The sequence below is a fragment of the Anabrus simplex genome, chromosome 3 (assembly GCF_040414725.1).
Source record: "Anabrus simplex isolate iqAnaSimp1 chromosome 3, ASM4041472v1, whole genome shotgun sequence".
Lineage (NCBI taxonomy): Eukaryota > Metazoa > Arthropoda > Insecta > Orthoptera > Tettigoniidae > Anabrus > Anabrus simplex.
In genome coordinates this window covers 297,671,036-297,692,808 of record NC_090267.1, presented here as the reverse complement: position 1 = coordinate 297,692,808, position 21,773 = coordinate 297,671,036, and the positions used below count along the sequence as shown (strand labels likewise).

Sequence of the window (21,773 nt, the reverse complement as noted above, 5' to 3'; positions counted from 1 at the left end):
AGGGTAGGAAGCGGCCATTGGAGTTAGGTACCATTCCGGCATTTGCCTGGAGGCGAAGTGGAAAACCATGGAAAACTACTTCGAGGATGGCTGAAGTGAGAATCGCAAAACCTCTACTCATCTGACCTACCGAGGCTGAGTGGACCCCGTTCCAGTCCTCGTGCACCTTTTCAAATTTCGTGGCAGAGCCAGGAATCAAACCCGGGCCTCCGGGGGTGGTAGGTTATCACACGAACCACTACACCACAGAGACAGACTCTGTATCACATTATTCTACTTTGTAAGGTAACCTCAGCACACATGAGCGACTGTTATAAATTTAGTTCAACACGTATCCCAGCATGCCTGTCGGGTTTCTTAAATTGAGACCGTAGAATGGCGAACGCAAGGCCTATATCTTAGATTTGAATTGCTGTCACTCACTTTATTTGTGCCAGCCTCCTCGATGTCAGCTTTCTTATTCAACCTCTCTCAGTCAACAGTCATTCTCTTCTCGCATCCGCGGTATTAGGTTTACGAGGTCTGTAGTATCATTCATTTTCACCCGCTCTGAGGCCATTCTACTTCATTTTATTTTATTTCGTCTTGATATCCCCATTATTTAAAGATTCAGTGCTCTTCAATTTTTCCTCTGATTTATGTTATGATGAAGATTGTAAATTTGAGGGGCCTAACTTCAAGGTCATCGGAACATTCGTATTAGGGTGGAATGGTTTGTTATACATCCTCTTAAAACAATTACCACAAGCTATCAGCGCTTACTTGTCCTATCTGGATCTAATGAGGTTCAGGTAGTCTCTTATTAAACGCAAATCATCCGGACTCAGCGAGGGATCCCACCTCTACTGCTAGGCAGTAGCGTACAGCGTGAGTCCAGCACAGAATAACACAAACAAAATTGTCAGATAATAATCTTACCTTGTTGTTATTAATACTTGAATTGGTTACATCACCTCAATATGCTATTAACACTTGCAGCTTAACTGGGCACCTCGTTTTCTTAATTACCTTTATTCAATTTGTGAAGTCTATGGTCTGAAGTTAAAATGAGCAACACCAATATGCGTTAATTCCCCGTCAAGAAGTCTGAAAGTTTAGAAACGAAATGTCCATTTCTGAAGAGGCACATGGACCTGAGGTTCACTCAGCCTACACCAGAAATGAGTACAAAGTTAATTCCTGTGGTTACAATCGGCCACTGCTACACGACCCGGACTTACTGGTCCAGTTTGTAAATATACCTTACCAGCAAAACCTTTCTCAGAGCTGGAATTCTTAAATCGGTTATCCGAATGGGACAACTTCATCACCCTACTATAGCAGCATTTATAAGCTTTCCAGGCAATCGAAACACGAAATGCAACACTTAGAGCACCATGACATGCATGTTAAATTCTATTAACTGTATCGATATTGGAAAAAATGGCTTCCTTGTTGACAAACCCTACAATAGGACATGACTTAATGCACTGCAAGTGTTAATATCATATTGAGATGATGTAACCAATTCAAGTATTAACAACAACAAGGTAAGATTATTATCTGACAATTTTATTTGTGTTATCTGCTGGACTCACGCTGTACGCTATTGCCAACTTAGCTGGGCAGCACTGCACCGCGCACACACTGGCATTGGCTGCTTCTCATTCGACATTAACGCTTGCACCTCGTTTCCTTAATTACCTTTATTCTATTTGTGAAGTCTACGGTCTTGAAATTAAAATGAGCAACACCAATATGCGTTAGAATGTCGTCCCCTGAGACATCCAGTCTGCCACAATCCCTTGTGGCCGCGATTCCCTCTGGAGAAACCACACCCTACATTTTCGTGCTTAGCTCTCATGGAGGATTCATGGACATAAAACACCGTTGTACTAGGCATTTAATTCACTTTGCCGTCTTTACCGTCGATTCAAATTCGTTGCCAGCAGGTCGACTTCATTAGATTCCCATCATCTGCACCCTTTTAGAATGACATTATTGCGTCAAGAGATGACGTGATCCATCAGCAAACGTTATGACGGCCACTGACCCGGGGTCGTAATTACAGCGGGGTCAATAAATAACAAGCCAGCCTAGTAGCGTACCTGCCTCTTACCTGTAGGATTCGTACTCGATTTCCGGTTAGGCAAGAATGTTAAATCTTGACCGAGGACTGGAAATGGGTTCACTCAGCCTCGTGAGACCAGTTGAGGAAACGACTGAGGATGTTTTCAGGCTGATTACCTGTCACTCCGATATTTGTCTGGGCAGCAGTCACATCGGCAAGCGGGCCTAACTGAGCCAATTTTTTTTTTAGAATGTTGACTTAGGGAGTATGAAAAGAAATAGAGTTAGAGATGGAGTAAGTGAAATGAAATGGCGTATGGCTTTTAGTGCCGGGAGTGTCCGAGGACATGTTCGGCTCGCCAGGTGCAGGTCTATTGATTTGACTCCTGTAGGCGACCTGCGCGTCGTGATGAGAATGAAATGATGATGAAGACGTCACATACACCCAGTCCCCGTGCCAGCGAAATTAACCAATTATGGTTAAAATTCCCGACCCTGCCGGGAATCGAACCCGGGACCTCTCTGACCAAAGGCCAGCACGCTAACCATGGACATGGAGTAAGTGAGAGAAAGGAATGCCTAATCCAAATTGCACCACATGGTCAGCATCTCTAACAAGTTGTACCATGGGTGAAGAAATGCAAAAAAGGGTTTGAAATATATTTCAAAGTTAACTCATTGTCTGTTAGTATATTTTTCTTATTGACTATATCTATTTAAATAAAACATGATTTGTTTCTGTACTTTAGTGAGAATCTTTTATACTCGTATCAATTGTGTGTAGAAAAAATGAAGTGTAATATATTTATTTCCGTGATTTATATCTATACGTATAAACTCCCAAGCATAATGTGATAAAACTTGGTGTCTTGGCTAAGGAAGGTCTCCGTTGCACAATAGGATGTATTCTGATCAAAACATAAATTCCCATTAGGACTGAGAATGTTAAATTAAACAATTTTAGGCTACTCAATTGCAAAATAGCACGATTAAGTAACCTGATTTTTTTATTTCTTATTTTGTTCCTAAATTAAGAAATGAAAACTTGTATCATGATGAAGCACGGAATACGGATGCTAAGTACCTCACTGAACATGTATTTCACAAAAAAATATTAAATAATTAATTCGGAATATAATTTCCAACAACTTTTGTCGTACGCAAAACTTTGAAGTCCCAGGTTTATCTTTTCTATTTCCATATTCGTAGAGATCATCGAAACATATACTAAAGAGCCGGTCAAGTTAATTCATGCAAATTATTACCACCAGCTCACTTATAGCGAGATAACAGCTTCAAACCATAATTCTAGCAATTCTCCTCTTTGAGTTAAGGAATCATAACATCGTTTCTTAAATGGGAAGTCAGGATACGCTGTACAGACAGCGATGCGTCCGCAAGTTATAGCAGATCTGATAAAGGATTTAAAGGTTAGGTGAAGAAGCATACTATTTAGACTATACTGAATGCCGGCCATATGACTCAATAAATGGGCACGGCTAGTAGATTGATTCGAAGATTTCCGAGGTGTGGCCAGTATAGTAGGGCTACTCTTCCTTGTTGCTGGTGTTATCCTGTCTTTAGAGCATGAGTAATATTTCGCAAACAATGACTGTATTTTTATTGAAAATGAAAGCCTAAAACCTGTTTTCCAGTCAGTGACCGGGTCAGGGATGGAATGAATGAAGCCGCCATCTTGCGGCGAGGATAGGAATTGTTTCGGATGCCGATGCCTGCCCCTGGGGCAATGATTAATGACTGACAGATGACGTGAAATGATAGTGGAGAGTGTTTCTGGAATGAAATATGACGGGGAAAACCGGAATACTCGGTGAAAACCTGTCCTGCTACCGCTTTGTCCAGCACAAATCTCACATGGAGTGACCGGGATTTGAACCACGGAACCCAGTGGTGAGAGGCCGGCACACTGCCGCCTGAGCCACGGAGGCCTGTATTTTTATTATTGACTTATAATGACAAATTAAAATTGAAATTTCAATATCGATAATATCTCTTGATATATTCCTAAATATGAAGTAATTAAAAATTGAAATTTCAATATCGATAATATCTCTTGATATATTCCTAAATATGAAGTAATTAAAAATCCTAAACAGCCTCCAAAGAATTTGTCAATTTGCTTATCTGGGTTCAAACAATCGAGGATACAGATAGTTGTGAAAAAAACCAAGCGTCGTATCTTACTGGGACGAACAGCTGTGGCAAATTTAGAGTATTCGGATTCAGTGTCCTGCGTTGATATACAATTGCTAAATGACCTGTGTTATGAAAGATAGAGCAATAGCAATGAGTACGACGAAGAAAAGACTAATCCACTCACCTGTCTTCTCGATCTTGCTGGATTCCAAACTTGGATCATAAAAGCTAAGGACATAAATCGAATCAACGCCAACAAAATGTGGTGTTGGAGAAGGATTTTGCGAATACCATGGCCATCCCGGTGAACAAATGATTCTGGCATCAAGGAATTTGCAGTGAAGGACCAAGTTATAGGCACATACTAGAAAACACTGCAATTCTTTGATCATGTTATGAGGAGAAAGGATGATCATAAAAAAATAATCTTTCAAGGAAATTTTATGGCAAAAAGTCACGAGACAGGTTCTAAAAAGGTGAGCTGATTAAATAAGATAAATCACTAACTTACCATGGAGAACTACTGTCCGGAAAACGCAAGATGGTACAGAATTTCTACAGAATGCCATCAACTTGTGAGCAAAGCAACAAAGTTCTTGACTCACGATACGCAGTCATGAGTGAAACTACTAAAGAGAGAGAGAGAGAGAGAGAGAGAGAGAGGGTGGGGGGAGGGAGAAAATTGTGACAAAAAAGAACCTCCTCTGAATAAAATAATATACCATTTTTGGTTGCCAAGTTCTGGTTCTGTGTATCCACTGTAATAACTTCATTGTGTTATACATCCTCCGTATTTCATGCTTTCTGTTTTTACCTGTCACTTTTTTGTGTATACAAATGAAAAGGTAAAATGTGTTTGCAAGTGATGTCCATTCCAGACTACACGTATCACACGTGCTTTCAGGTCATCCTGGCTGCATGCTGCGTGGCTGTCATGTGACAAGTGTCAGCATCTCCGGTAAATCACGTGAGTATACGTTCAACAGATCTACATTTGTAAATTACAGCACACACTGCAGAATAATGGTATAGCCTAGTAGGTTAGATAGCTTCACTCCAACCTTCAAATGAGAATAATCTGCATCACATACGATCATTTGATTCGAAAGTGTCCTTCAAAATCCAGTGTGAGTAGCTTGGGTGGTAGAGTACTCGCCTACTGAGCTCAAGTTGCCTGGTTCGACCGCGGCTCAATACGGTGGTATTTCAAGGTAATAAAATACATCACCTTCTTGTCGGTAAATTTATCGACAAATAAAAGAACCTCTGCGGAGCGAAATTCCGGCATTTGGCGTCTCCGAAAACCACAAATGTAGTTAGTGGGACGTAAAACCAACAATATTATATTATCACTATTGTGAGATTGACTTTTGTTTGTATGTTGTAGCTTCATTATTAATAAGCATACAGGTAAAGTGAAAAATCATTCCCTTTTTAAAAATATAATACCTAGCAGTGTTCAATGCCATATACATTCCCCACTACTTTTTGTACTCCCGAACGATGTAAAAATTAATTATGCTGACGATAGTCTTCGTATTTATTTAAATGATCAGTTATGAAAAAACATGTAACGCTTCAAGTTAACCCCGAAACGGTTAACTCCAATATGCATGATCATTGCAATGAATGTGCCGTTTACGAAGATGAACAATATGAGGTCCATGGGTGTCCAAGTTTTTATATAGTCACATTAGATGTTCCTCTTAGTTGGTCTACGTTTTACTGGGTAGTCAACAATGGAACAAGTGTATGTCTGTCAGTTTGAACAGTATTCGGATTCAGTATCCTGCGTTGATATACAATTGCTAGATGACCCCTATTATGAAACACATTCTGGAGCTCACTCATTTAAGTCGAGTATACTCGAAGACGGGAGAATAAAATTTCAGGATTAAAACACATTAACCTGCAAATTCACTTGGAATCAGACTGTAATCTTATTTTATTTTCTCGTTGGCATTAATTTAAAGTTAAGGAACCATACAAGGTACTGTGAAACGTAGACTTCAGGAGTTAATATATATTCATGTGTTCACTCTTTTACAATTATAAAAATGGATTGTTCCCTTTTGTTTTCACATCATTTAAACCACAGTAACTTTCTCTTAGCTTCTCTTCCTCAAAAGTTTCGCTTAGTTCAAACAAATCTCAATTATAAAATTAGAATATTTTATTTTACGTAGATTATATCTTTCTTACCCCCATCGACTACCTGACGATGACTGTCAAGAACCTGCGTCAAGAAGAATAGGTAGGTAGATATTTGCTTCCATAAAGGCTGCGCCAAGTGAGTAGATCATTTAACGGCACATTATGAATATATTGCAGTACAGTTCCAAATAACCGAGGTCGATAGCTGCAGTCGCTTAAGTGCGGCCAGTACCCAGTATTCGGGAGATAGTAGGTTCGAACCCCACTGTCGGCAGCCCTGAAAATGTTTTTCCGTGGTTTCCCATTTTCACACAGGAAAATGCTAGGGCTGTACCTTAATTAAGGCCACGGCCGCTTCCTTCCCACTCCTAGCCCTTTCCTGTCGCCATAAGACCTATCCGTGTCGGTGCGACGTAAAGCAACTAGCAGTTCCAAATACACACTCCAAACTGCATAAAAAGTTTTACGAAGCTCTTCAAAATACCGAATAGTATTGTAGGGGTTCTAACCCCACTGTCGGCAGTCCTGAAGATGGTTTCACGTGGTTTCCCATTTTCACACCAGGAAAATTCTGGGTCTGTACCTTAATTAAGGCCACGGTCGCTTTCTTCGCATTCCTAGGCCTTTCCTATCACATTGTCGCCGCAAGACTTATCTGTGTCGGTGCGTCGTAAAGCAAATTGTGAAAAAAAAATGATTCTAGGTCTTACTGAAATACAGTGAAACCGCGATATCTCGAATCACCTCGGGAGATACATTTTATTTCGAGTTATCAAAATTTCGAGATATACAGAATGCCATTTTTGAGTATGTACAGCACATAATTGAATCATATGTATCTACAGGCTTATACTGAATACATTATTTTTAACAGTATTTAAAAATGTACAAACTAACTCTATTTTACGGAATCACTTTAATTATAATTACTTATACTTAATTACTTATGGTAAGGTAAGGGTTATTCTGCCCGAAGGCAGGTCCGAACCTCCGCAGAGGTGTTGTTGAGCCGGAGTTTACGTGCGGTAGGTTGGCTAGTTCCTTTCCGCTCCTCCATTCCCTTACCCCCCACCAACAGCGCGTGGCAACCCATCCAACTCCTGACCACGCCCAATGTTGCTTAACTTCGGAGATCTCACGGGATCCGGTGTTTCAACACGGCTACGGCCGTTGGCTAATTACTTATAATCACTTTAATTATAATTATAATTGTAATTATACAGTAACTTTTTTAGAAGACAGGATACAGTACATACAGTAGTGAAACAAGGAATATACCTCCGTTAACACCTGTTTGTTACTGTTAACCTTTCCTCCCTTCACGTTGAAACTTCTCGTCAATACCACGCAGCCGAGATTCGTAAATGGAGCTCTCCAATGTGACCGGTAATTAATTCACACACGAGAAACAACGAGGCTTCGCCGATTTTCCTATTACTATAAGTTGCAGTTTTTCGGTGTTCGACTCGTTGGCTGAACGGTCAGCGTACTGGCCTTCGGTTCAGAGGATCCCAGGTTCCATTCCCGGCCGGGTCGGGGATTTTAACCTTAATTGGTTAATTCCAGTGGCACGGGGGCTGGGTGTATGTGTTGTCTTCATCATCATTTCATCCTCATCAAGACGCGCAGGTCGCCTACGGGAGTCAAATAGAGAGACCTGCACCTGGCGAGCCGAACCCGTCCTGGGATATCCCGGCACTAACAGCCATACGACATTTCATTTTACAGTTTTTCGGTGGTTCCCGTCATATTAACTCCCAGCATCACTATAACTCTTATTTGTTAACTGTTCCTCACAAACCACACATTGCACAGTTAATGTTGCACAAAATTCGACTTATAGAGTATTTTTTGGTTCAAGGGAGGAAATGATTGAGAAATTAAGAAATTCGTGTCGCCGAATTTCGAGTAAGAGACATATAAATACACGTGAAAAATAGGACAAACCGCCGGAAAATTTTACTTCGAGATACTAAAATTCGAGTAATGGAGGTTCGATATCGAGATTCGATTGTAAGTTCCAAAACATTCTTCTGACCAGTAATTAGTAATATTGAATTACAATTAATTTTCCCGCAGTCCAGCGTATGAGTAAGAGTTTCTAAGTGCACGGGAGCAAAAGATGTGCTGGTCACTACGGTCACTATAGCTATATCATTTGCGCATTCAAAGCAATCTATACCCTCTTGTCTTCCTGCGGCTTTTATTTCACATTGGGCAGACGTAGTCGTTGAATTATTCAGTTACACAGAGATATCTCAGTTTTAATTAATGTGGAACAGATCAGTGTTGATTTTTATGCCCGTAGACATGATATGACTTAGGAGTCCTAGTGTTCACAGTTCACCATGCTCTCTGGTATTTGCTGGAAAAAATTTGTTAAAATAGTGTGAAAATAGTTAATGCGTCATAAAGCCAATATTATTATTATTTACTATTATTATTATTATTATTATTATTATTATTATTATTATTATTATTATTATTTTAAAAATACTCGTGTGACTGGGAGGAGGAGGAAGAATAAATATCTGAATGTGCCGGCTATGGTTTTTCGCGGTTTCCCACTATTTTATTTTTTTTGCTAGGGGCTTTACGTCGCACCGACACAGATAGGTCTTATGGCGACGATGGGATAGGAAAGGCCTAGGAGTTTAAAGGAAGCGGCCGTGGCCTTAATTAAGGTACAGCCCCAGCATTTGCCTGGTGTGAAAATGGGAAACCACGGAAAACCATTTTCAGCGCTGCCGATAGTGGGATTCGAACCTACTATCTCCCGGATGCAAGCTCACAGTCGCGCGTCTCTACGCGCATGGCCAACTCGCCCGGTATTTCCCACTTTCAAGCCAGGAAATTGCTGGGGCTGTATCTTATTATGGCTACGATTGCTTTCTCCCCAGTCTTAGCCCTTTCCCATCGTCGCCACAGGACGTATCACTATCGGTGGGGCTTACAAGAAACAACGACATGAAAATTACAATTTGTGTATCTGTTCCTTGGTTACCTCTGTGCCTAGAAGTATATTTAAAACCTCCTACCAGCAGTTCCTCGTTAAGTGCTTCCAGCAAGGTACAGTACCAGTATGAGTGGAACGAGTGATTGTGTGTGAAAATGATATGAGATTATTGCACAATAAATTAAATATTTGTTTAATATGATATTTAAATTAAATTAAAAACATCCATATTGTATTTACGAAGTAGAAGTAGCCTAAAAATAGCTAGTAGTAAGTACAGTATTTAACTTAGATCTAGTCACGCAAGGATACATTCAGTTAAATTTCATTTAATATTTTTATTAAGCTTACTAGTATGTTTTACATTCGTATTTCTTTCGTTGTGTATTGAATTTTTTTTCAAACCTGTATTATGTAGGCAGTTACTTTTCCTTTCTTTCTTCTTTGCGTGTATATATTCATATTTTTGTCTTAAAAATTAGTGTTATTTGTAGTTCTTGGTATTTTAAATTAATCATTGTCATTATATGGAATAATAACAATATGTGTGTGATTAAGTGTAAGAAAGGGCCAAGAGCCCTAACTTCGCCACAGAAAATAAAGGCTTTATCTATCTATCTATCTATCTATCTATCTATCTATCTATCTATCTATCTAGAACTCTTATATTCCTAAAACTGCCTTTAGTACCACTTGAAAGTTCAGTGTGAAAATGAAAATCCACAGCCTGTTTTGAGTCATTCGACCGGGCCAGGAATGTAATGAATGAAGCCCCATCTGGCGGCGAGGATAAGAATTGTCCCGGCTACCGAAGCCTGTCGCACTCCTCTGGGGCAATGATTAATGACTAACAGATGAAATGAAATGATTTTGGAGAGTGTTGCTGGACCGTGCGCGATAGTTGCAGTCACTTAAGTGCGGCCGTTATCCAGTATTCGGGAGATAGTGGGTTCGAACCCCACCGTCGGCGGACCTAAAGATGTTTTTTCGTAGTTTGTCATTTTCACACCAGGCAAATGCTCGGGGCTGTACTTTAATTAAGGCCATGGCCGCTTCCTTCCGACTGCTAGCGCTTTATTATCCCACCTTCGCCGTAAGTCCTATCTGTGTCAGTGCGATGAAAGAAGAGCAACTTGTAAAACTGAGTGTTGCTAGAATTAAAGATGACAGGGAAAACCGGAGTACCTGGAGAAAATCCTGTCCCGCCTCTGCTTTGTCCAGCACAAATCTCACATGGATTTGCCGGGATTTGAACCATGGAACCCACGGGTGAGAGGCCGGCGCGCTGCAGCCTGAACCACGGAGGCTCTTTAAGTTCACTGTTCTAGTGTTAATTGATTCCTATTAAGCAAAGCTAAGTCACCTCCATACAGGTCATGAAGGCCCTTGGAGGAGTGGAAGGTAAAGGCTTCCACCATTGTTAAACTCGGCACATGATGGGGTAGAGTGGTTAGCTCTACGCCCGGACGCCTTTGCCCCCAGGAATTAACCTGGTACTCATTTTTGGTGTAGGCTGAGTGAAACTCAGGGCCATATGCACCTCCGGAAGTGGTAATCTCGTTTCTTAAATGTTACGACTTCCTGACGGGGATTCGAACGCACGTCCTTCCGGGCGAACCGAGCACGCCTTTACCGCCTCGGCTAGGCAGCCCCTCGGGTACAGAGTAGAAATCAAAACCCGAATCGGCATTGCAAGAATAACTTACAGGTGTGATTTGGAGTTCATCTAGCATTACGAAGCAAACTGGCAACCTCTCTGATCAAGGAGTGGGGGTACTGCACGAGTAGTGTATCAACATCTGATATGAACTTTTCCGGAGGAGACAGGTACCATTACTCAGTACTCACATTAGTGGTAATTCGTAATTTAAGTAACACAAACTGCAATTAAAAATTAAACTCGCGTCTTCGTCCCAAGTTGGTTCAGCTGTTTTCAGGCATATCTCCAATGGAGGAGAACTGCATGTGCCATTTAAACCACATACCAGCTACCCTGCCGTTCTTAAATCTCTGGCAGTACCGGGAGCCGAACCCGGTCCACCAAGAATGGCGGTTAATATCTCTAACCGTTACGATACTGAGGTGGATAAAATTCCAATTCAGTTAATAATGTATAATTTAGTCATGTTACTGGTGGCCCTGTGTGTATTATGAGATGTTCTCCTGTGATGACTCAAGCTTTGAAGTATCTTGTATTTATTTTACAGATATTTACTCAAGGTTTGTGACCACTCCATCAACTTCGCCAAAGAGCCCATCTCTTTATACTTCTTTTGAAAAAAAAAGTCTTTTAGTTTTATTTTCCTGTCCCTCCTTCCCTTTTAGGCAAGAGAACATACTTCTAGGAGAAGTTCTCCATTTGATTTAGTAGATCTAGAGATATTCTTCAGAATGTATGTCTCTCAGTTGTATCAAATCTAATTCGTACTTACGATAACATCGTTATCCCTGCAGCCCTGGCGCTCTATGTTGTGGCTTGGGTGTTGGCGCCTACTCTCACAGACTAATAATTTGTAAAATTAATCTAAATTATAACCAATAAACAGGTGGAATTACAGTATTTTAATAATTAAGGTGGTTTATAAAGAAAAAGTAAATTTATAAATCACACACTTGTGCCATATTTTAGAGGCAAAACAAACCCCATGGCACTACAGCCCTTGAAGGGCCTTGGCCTACAAAGCGACCGCTGCTCAGCCCAAAGCCCTGCAGATTACGAGGTGCCATGTGGTCAGCACGATGAATCCTCTCGGCCGTTATTTTAGAGGCATACTTTATTTCTAAATATACTGCAAAATTGTGTAATGGTAGTGTATATTACACAATGAAAAGCTGACGTCTGGCATTTGCAATTATCTGATCTTAAATAACATTCTAAAATTAAAAATGCAGAACATTCCTTCAAAAGTAATTGTTCTGAGCTTGAAATTCTATCATTGAAGTTGTTTTTCATAAACTACACTGCCGAAAATAACGTGCAGCATCCTCAAGGACAGTCATTTTGTTCACAAGCGATGTGACAGGTAGTATATGATTACAAATTGAGACCAAATGGAACACACATGTCACAGTAAAAGAAGCCTCCGTGGCTCAGGCGGTAGTAATCATGCCTCTCACCTTCGGTTCCGCGGTTCAAATCCCGGTCACTCCATGCGAGATTTTGTGCTGGGCAGTGCGGAGGAGGGACAGGTTTTTCTCCGGGTATTCCGGTTTTCCCTATCGTCTTTCACTCCAACAAAGCTCTCTAAAATAATGTCCTTTCATCTGTCAGTCATTAATCATTGCCCCATGGGAGTGCGACAGGCTTCGTCATCCGGCACAATTCCAATCCTCGCCGCTAGAGGAGGATACATTCATTCCATTCCTGACCCGGACGAAGGACTGGAAACAGGCTGTGGATTTTCATGTCAGAATAAAGGGTGCCCAAACAGTCGCATCAATACATAAGGTTACCCCTTCCGGCGGCAATGTAGGTGTGTATTCGCGCATAAAGTTGCCGAATGGCATCCTGCGATAGATTGTCATAAGTATCTTCCATCTTTTGGTGAATTTGGCAATGGTTCTTGCAGGCTCAGGAGATCGCGTACGTTCCCGCTTCATCGTGTCCCATACGTGTTTAATTAGCGAGAGATCCGGTGATTTTGATGGCCATGATGGCAATTCTTGCACATCTCGTAGAGCACATAGCGTCGCATCAGCTGTATGTGGACGTGCAATGCCCTGTTGAGAAAGCACATCGCCCTTCTGTCGAAGAAATGGCAGTAACAAGCGAACAACAATCTGTGCATTGTACCGGACAGAGCTTACGTTACCCTGCAGAAACATAACCGTGACCGCGAGTTGTAACTGATGGCCCCCAACACCATGAAGCCTCAGGTGGGACTTGTGTGTCGTGAGCGAATGCACTCTGGAATAAGCCACTCCCTTTTTTTTTTCGGGAGGGCCCTCGAAGCCCGCTCCCCCCGCGTGACCATCGACTCAATCTACATGGCCTCCGACATGCTATTATTTATAAGAAGAAGAAAGAGATAGCAGGAAGGAGTGGTAAGTGGTACAAGGAGTATCTGCCTGTTTCCATGTCAGACACGCTACCAGACGATATTGTGTTAGGTATATGGTATTTAAGTATGGTATTGAAGGGTCAAGTCTACACCGTAGTATATACGTACATCACTTGCACACAGACAAAACCTGTTCTCGTCACTGGAAACAACAGAACGCCATTCCCCTCTCCAGTCGGCTCTTTCACGACACCAGAGTAGCTGTGCTTGGCAGTGTCATGGTGTCAGTGGTAGCCTGGCCAGAGGGATATGTCCTTGGTGACACAACAGGCGCACCAAGTGACCGGATTTAGTTCCTGGATGATGTTCGTTCGACCACCGTTGCTCGCACAATGCGTCGATCTTGACGCGCGTCTGTACTACGCGGACGTCCAGAGCCTGATGTACGAGTGTGGGAATGTTTCATAGACCACTGCTGAAAGCTGAGACACACCAACGTATGCGGCGATCCGTCGATACGTCCATCCAGATTCCTGCAGGTCCACAATGCGATCCCGTTCAAATGGCTGCAGTTGTTCAACAAGGGCACGTACTCATCAGCGGAACATGGTTTTGCCTTAGAATGAATCTTGCAAACACTGTTCACCTCTAACCTCAGCACAATTATTGCCTGCAGAGTCAAAACAGAATGCACACGGACAGGTCTCCTGAGTGCAATCTGATCGCCGATGTCCTTGACAAATGAATCACTAACACAACATATATTATACCCTTTTGTCACCGAACACAGTCCTTGAGGATGTTGCATGTTCTTATTTCCGACAGTGTATTTAGTCACTGCCAGTAGTCGTGAAGATGGTTTTCGGTGGCTTCCTATTTTCACCCTAGACAAATGCTGAGGATATACCTCAGTTAAGGCTACGGCCGCTTCCTTCCTACTCCTAGCCTTTTCCTATCCTTTCGTCGCCATACGAGCTATCTTTGTCGGAGCGACGGAAAGCACATTGTTATGTTGTGTAAACTATTTGGAAAATGATGCCCCTGGCATGAAAATTCATCGTGACTACTTCCTTAAATTGGTTCAATGGACCATCTCTCTGCCTATCCTAAGTCTGAACATGAACATATCGGCAACATCTTAAACAAAAGAGTACACAGCGTAGTCGACAAATTAATTTTGAATGTTATTGGCTTTACGTCCCACTAACTACTTTCACGGTTTCAGGAGTCACCGAAGTGCCGAAATTTAGTCCCTCAGGAGTTCTCTTACGTGCCAGTAAATCTATCGGCACGAGGCTGACGTATCTGAGCACCTTCGAATCCCACTGGACTGAGGCAGGATCGAACCTGCCAGGTTGGGTTCAGAAGACCAGCACGTGAGCTATTCAGTACGGCAATAATCGGAAAACGAAATACAATATACCAAGCGTGGATAGTAAGAAAATTCACTTATTTTTAGCCACCATCACAACATCCTGTAAATTTAGTTTTGCTCCTCAGTGATTAATCATCTTGGCTCCTGAGTTCCGATGGGGATTTAGCTCCTCATCCTAATCGCACCTATATGGAGTTTCGCGTCGATATATACCGCTCCAATACGATGCATGTGAAACCTGTACATTGACATTAATAACACTGTACAAGTCCTTTAAATATTATACATTTTTGTACTGAATAACACTCTCCTTTAAGCGTTCAATATCGCCGGTTTCATTCGCAAACCACTTCTCGAGTATGGAATAAAACTCCACTCAACTGAGGAATATAACTTACCCCATTTAAACAAATCTTTCCTGAAGAAATTTAGTAAGAATTACGACACACTTGTTTAACACTGCTTCTGGTGTGATATTTAATTTAACAACTTACATCGATAAAAACACAGTAAGTTCGTTGACAACAATGAAGTGGAGATATGGCTCGGCCTAGGAGACAATAACAAGAAAATGGCCACGCAATACTGACACGGCTCGGCCAACGACCCGAAGTCAGAAGCTACAGTGACAACAATGACACAATGGGGCTTTGAACTATACTGAGAGTCAACTCAAGACCTTAGCGGTCCCTTTGATGTTAGTCAGACTTCTGGTCGGTGAAAAGGCTTCCGCAGGGCCAAATAGTTCCCTAGCTTTGTTACTTGTTTCTGAAGTTAGGAGCTTTCTTCAGTTCGGTTTGATATTCTGGCGAATTAAAAATTGTTTGCCCTGTATAAATATGGAAAATATATCATAGGTTGTATGTAATTCGGGTTCGTTACCAACTCTTATGTTTCATACGTGGTGTATGTAGCAAAATAATAATTATTCAATATAATATTGATATCTTATTGCACTGTGTACTTAGTAAGCTTTGTTCGAGTTCATTCCATTGCTGAAAAGTTCGCATAATATGTGCGACGTTGAAGATGGATCCAAGAAAACTGATGGCAATACTGGCTGCAACAGCGTGTTCAGTATTCATAATGGCTGCCAGCTGTGAGCAAGACGTGTGTGATGCTGTGACGCTTGAGTCCCCTGTGGAATAATTTAAAACTAACAAAAGTGGAGAAAAATTAAGTAGAAAATCTAAATCAAATTGTTTTAAACGTTTACTGTAGCCTACGAGATTAGAATCCACTGTGGACTGTGGAAGACGTGAAAAAAGCCCGCGCAGCTGACCGGCGTTTCTGTGTACAGTGTTTACGCCGCTCGCTTGAAATTTAAACTCCACGGAAAATCCAAGTCTCCAGCGAAAGGTCGATGTGTCAGCTCAGTTCGAACTATGCACTCGCCGTAAATAAAACAGGAAGGGACTTAACACGGTATTGGAACAGGATCCTTGACGTATTCGATAATAATAATAATAATAATAATAATAATAATAATAATAATAATAATAATAATAATAATATGTACTTTACTTTATATTCGCAACCGCCCTTTACCTGCAGAAATGTTGTCATGAGTTCGTTTTTTACCTTCCGAATGACGAGACTACAATATTTACAACATTCCTGGAAGCGTTGTATTTTGCAATCCGACTCAAGGGTGGGTTTTTTAGCTTTTTGAACTGTCAGAAACTGCCACTGACAGTCGTTGCACGAGAGCGGAATCGTATACGTACGTTGTAAGTGTCCATGTGCCTCACACAAATTGCATTATGAAATAAAAATAAACCTTGCTTCTCTTGTCTCTGTATTCGTCAGTAATCTGTAGGTTTTACTTTGTCAATAAAGTAATAAATAGGTATGGTACGTAATCAAAGTACAGCTATGTGAAAGGAAGCAAAATGAAATGGCGTATAGCTTTTAGTGCCGGGAGTGCCCAAGGACAAGTTCGGCTCGCCAGATGCAGGTATTTTGATTTGACGCTCGTAGGCAACCCGCGCGTCGTGATGAGGATGAAATGATGATGAAGACGACACATACACCCAGCCCCGGTGCCAGCGGAATTAACCCATTATGGTTAAAATTCCCGACCCTGCCGGGAATCGAACCCGGGACTCCTATGGCCAAAGGCCAGCACGCTAACCATTTAGCCATGGAGCCAGACTGAAAGGAAGTGATTTCCTTTGATGCTTCACTATTTCAGAATGAAGTACTTGTCAGATAGACGCACGGCGTTAATGATAAGCTGGTTGTGGCAGAAATGGTGAACGGAGGCGAGAAGGGGGAACAGGGGACGTGCTCACATGCGGAAGGATACTTTCCCTAAGCTCTTGAGTTGAATTTCAGTATAGTTGCGCTTATATCGTCAATTACCGCGTAGACAGCAGTGGTAAGATGTTAATTTTGTACATGTTTGTACACCTCATAATTTGTACATTCTACAGATGAACTAGGCCTTGTATCATTTTCATTCTGTCTTTTAAAGATTTTATTGAGATATAAACATTTCACTCTTATTTGACGAAAATCTCGTCTCCCATTAAACTGAACAAATGATTACGTCAGTAGCTATTTAGTTTGTATACGTGCCTCTGACGTCATTTCTCTATGAAACTACAGTTTCCATTTTTTTATCCAGTATGCTTTACGTCGTACCGACACAGATAGGTCGTATGGTGACGATGGGGCAGGAATAGGCTAGGAGTTGGAAAGAAACGATTGTGGCCTTAATAACAGCCCGAACATTTTCCTGGTGTGAAAATGGGAAACCATGGAAACAATGTTCAGGGCTGCCCACAATGGTGTTCGAACCCATTACTCCCAAATGCAAACTGATACCTTCGTGACCAAACTGCTCAGTCACTTGCTCGGTCCATTACGTTATGCTGAAAAAAGGTGTTTATTTATTCTCATTTTCATATCTTCAAGTATGCCTTCAGCGGTTAATATAACACATTTTCTCATGATTATTACACTACAGCTCTTACCGTCATTCATACGTCTGTTACTCAACATGCTGAGTTTGAACAGGAAAATCCATCAGTGGAACCGGCTGGATGGGCTGGATCGCAACATAGACTTGAAGAAACAGGAGTGACCACCCATCGCACAGTGCACAGACTCGAGAGGAATTTAAGCTTCCACCCAATCCATAAACAAAAAATAAAATTCTATGAATTTTTATTTTTTCAACTTTTTTTCATGTCTGACGGAATTGTCCAGGTTTCCTGCTTGACTTCATGACGCCATTTACAATACACAGTTAGGGACTGTCCCACTGGGTTATCGTGACAACGCCGTGCGATACAATTCTGGCTTAGGTAAAGTGAAAGACACGTAGGATAGTCGATTCAGTACAATTTCATTCAAAAGTGACCGTTGAAACTGATATGGCTGGTCACCAAGCGAAACAGATGGTTGCTGATATACTGCAGCTCGACCATCTGCGAACTGTGGCGCTCCGTATCATTTTTTTTTGCTAGTTGTTTTACGTCGCACCGACACAGATAGGTCTTATGGCGACGATGGGACAGGAAAGGGCTAGGAGTAGGAAGGAAGCGGCCGTGGCCTTAATTAAGGTACAGCCCCAGCATTTGCCTGGTGTGTAAATGGGAAACCACGGAAAACCATTTTCAGGGCTGCCGACAGTGGGGTTCGAACCTACTATCTCCCGAATACTGGATACTGGCCGCACTTAAGCGACTGCAGCTATCGAGCTCGGTCCGTATCATTCTATACTGGTTTGCACGTGCATTTTTATGAGACTTATGATTGCGTGAGGTTATCATTTGTGAAGTTTAATTCCATTCGAAATCCTTTTTTCCATGGTCTCAAATGTATTCGGTAAATTTCGAAATTTCCTACACCATGAAACTTTGTTGTAAGTTTACCGGAATGGTACCATTATGTTGGGGCTTAATATTCACTAAATTCCGAATTTAGGTTCAAAAGTCGGTACGAACCAAATGATGAATCTTTACATTTTCGATCCCTGCAAAACTTTGTCCCTAAGGGCCGTAGGGAAAGCTCTATCGTACCTTTATCTGCGGATCAGAGAGAGAGCATTCTAACCTTACGTCACATGAGGGATTCGAATTGACATGCAGACGCTCAAATCGCCCATTTTAAAAACTTTACATTTTGGTCCCTCCTTTGCCGAATATTCGTTCTTCAAAAATACAAATGTAAGGTGACAGATGTTATGCCTTTCTTCAAATTAACCAATTACATACATTTTCTAGTTTCGGAGTTATTAATCACAAACCAAGTTATATTCCTCAAAATTTTAATTTTCAAAGTACAGTACCACTACCACGGGTCCATGTATTTACTTGAAACACACCGGATGTCATATTTTTTCACCGTGTCTACATTCGCAATGAAATTTTGTATCTCAACCATTCCGATATAATATTCCATTCCAGAGCTATTAGCCCGAATGTTATGTTATGACTTCTTTACACTGAGGTTCGAATGCATGCAATCTAATTTTGTAGACTTTTCCACGTCAATAATCACATCCCTGCTTGAGGGTAAACAAATAATCTCCGACTGCAAGTACACGGAGCTGATGATGGAACAAATTGCTAATGCCTTATATGAAGTAACAAGAAATAATTGTTGGCAAGTTAGAAGAACTGATCACGCAAATATTTTCCTTGATGTAGGACCACCCTTCCGAGCAGTGCTGAAGGACTTAACTCTATTTTATTCAATATTGGAAGCCAGACTAACCTGAATGTCAACCAGCTGAACGAAATCTCCTTGGGTCTCGCACTTGCCAATTCTGAAGCTTGGTGCTCCAAAGCCTCAATTTAAAACTCCTCAGCAAGTAAGCTTTTGGTCGTTTCTTTTTGGTTTCCTTTTTTTCCCCATTCACCACGACAGACTTCTACACCTTATTCAAATCTAGCATAGTGATGTGCTTCAGGAAATCCCATACAAAAGTGAAGTAAATCCAGTGCGACTTAATATAACACTGTGCAAATGTTACTTTAAGCAAATCCCTTGATTAGTAAGCCACGGAGAAAGTAGTAGTCAACTGAAGTAATCTGTCATCTTCCTGGTTAATTTAATAAAGATGTCACCCAGAAAATGCGTTAAATAACAGAAATGTTTTTATATATTCTTGCTGATGTTTCAGGGAATTTGAGAAATGCACAGTATCAGTAAGGTTTTATCTTAACTGTGTAAATGTTTGCCATCAACATTCGAAGGATAGAAGTATAACTAAAACCAAGTTTTCTCAACTAAATTTCGACAGGGACATCAATACTGAAGAGACTATATGGAAGCTTACAAATGTAAAACAATGTTAATGACGTTTAGTTAAATGGAATCAGACCGCGATGATATATCGCTTTTTTGCTAGAGGCTTTACGTCGTACCGACACAGATAGGTCTTATGGCGACGATAGGATAGGAAAGGCCTAGGATTTCGAAGGAAGCGGCCGTGGCCTTACTGTAATTAAGGTACAGCCCCAGCATTTGCCTAGTGGGAAAATGGGAAACCACGGAAAACCATCTTCAGGACTGCCGATAGTGGGATTCGAACCTACTATCTCCCGGATGCAAGCTCACAGCCGCGTGCCTCTACGTGCACGGCCAACTCGCCCGGTCGATGATATATCAGGTTAGGTAATGCAATCTTAAGTTTAGTAGATGAATTCTGTTAATCTGTATTCATAAATATATTTATTTGTTAAGTTCCCGTTCTTCCCGCACTTCGCTTTTGCGGAATTTGGCAAGTAGAAGTTGGAAACAATTCAGTTGCAATTTTGGCTACTTGTTCATGTATAAGAGAAATATGTAAAAATGACCTAAATATTTGTTTCGAAACTCATTATTTAAATTAAAAGAAAATGATTAAACCTTAGGATAAAAAAAAGTTATTTAAATGCTACAGGGAAGAATGGTAGTTTAGGAGAATTTCTTTCCGAAACTGAATTTATGACTGACTGGGATAATTTATTCTTATGTACTGTATATGTTAAGTATGCCTTTCAGCGTTAAATCAGCAAGCCTCTGTGAGTCAATAAAGCACCTCCACAGTCCTTCATTTGCAGCTAGCTATGTGGATGCATCTTATCTTTAAATAGTTAAACACTGGTTATAATCAATGTCACGTTCGTTTCCCACTGCGTCACTTACTTCTATGGTCACGTCCATTACTCTCCTAAGAAACTATCATTCTCCATTCACCTCACATGGCCTACCAACGAAGCCGGCTTATACGTATAGCTTGATCCAGTGAATCCATTCCTAATCCAGGCTTTGTCTCCTTGTTCCGAATACCGTCCTTACTTTATAAGCAACAATTCTTACTACTATCATGCCTGTTACTCCAGCTTATTAGCAGAATATCCTTAAGTTTACTTACAGTCCTGGAGGACAAAGGCAGCTTGAAATCAGAGCGATGTAAGAATGGCTTGCTTGCTTCTTACACAATACTATTGACTGCAACTGTGAGCTCACTGCCTTAGCATTGCTACACTGTCGCAGTTGTCGCTGTCTTACACTTAACCAGTATCAAAATTAGGTTGATAACTAATTACATAGTATACAAAGTATTAAAAGTAACCTATCCTAAATTTAAACTACGTAGGAGTATTGAACTATAGGTAGCAGTAACTACTTGTACATTAAAATTACAAAAGCCAGGGGGAAATAGCGCAATGACTCAGAAAAGAAGTAGAGGTTTTGAGATATACATAAACATCAGTTATAAAAACATAAAGAGAATTACTAAACGAAATGTAATTATCTGTGAAATATAACTCTTGTCCTGTGAGTTTCCACCTAAGTTAAGAAAGGTACAAGGGAAGAATAAAGGAGACGGGAGGAAGAGGATTTAAATGGAAAGGGATAATCATTGTTACGGGTCACGAATTGGACATTCACATACTTACTGACCGACACTAATTTAGTCTTGAAAATGGTAATTTTTATATCATACTCCTTGCATTTCTTCTCCCGGTCTAAGATATTCGAGTGAAAGTTTTCGATGCAATACCGCGATGCGGTGCGTATAACAGTAATTGTGCATTTTGAAGAAAGTGGATTCGAGCCCCATCATCGCATCTCAAGGTTT

The 21,773-nt window shown here is 41.0% G+C and overlaps 1 protein-coding gene across 1 annotated transcript in view; it reads left to right on the top strand.

The window, feature by feature from the left end:
• The window catches only part of LOC136867248 (probable G-protein coupled receptor No18), a 1,741,601-nt gene that overhangs the window by 1,265,663 nt on the left and 454,165 nt on the right, over positions 1–21,773 (top strand). Inside the window, exon 5 of the mRNA XM_068227059.1 lies at positions 5,111–5,173. The gene's annotated coding sequence lies outside the window, so the exon portion shown is untranslated. The remainder of the gene's footprint in view (positions 1–5,110; positions 5,174–21,773) is intronic.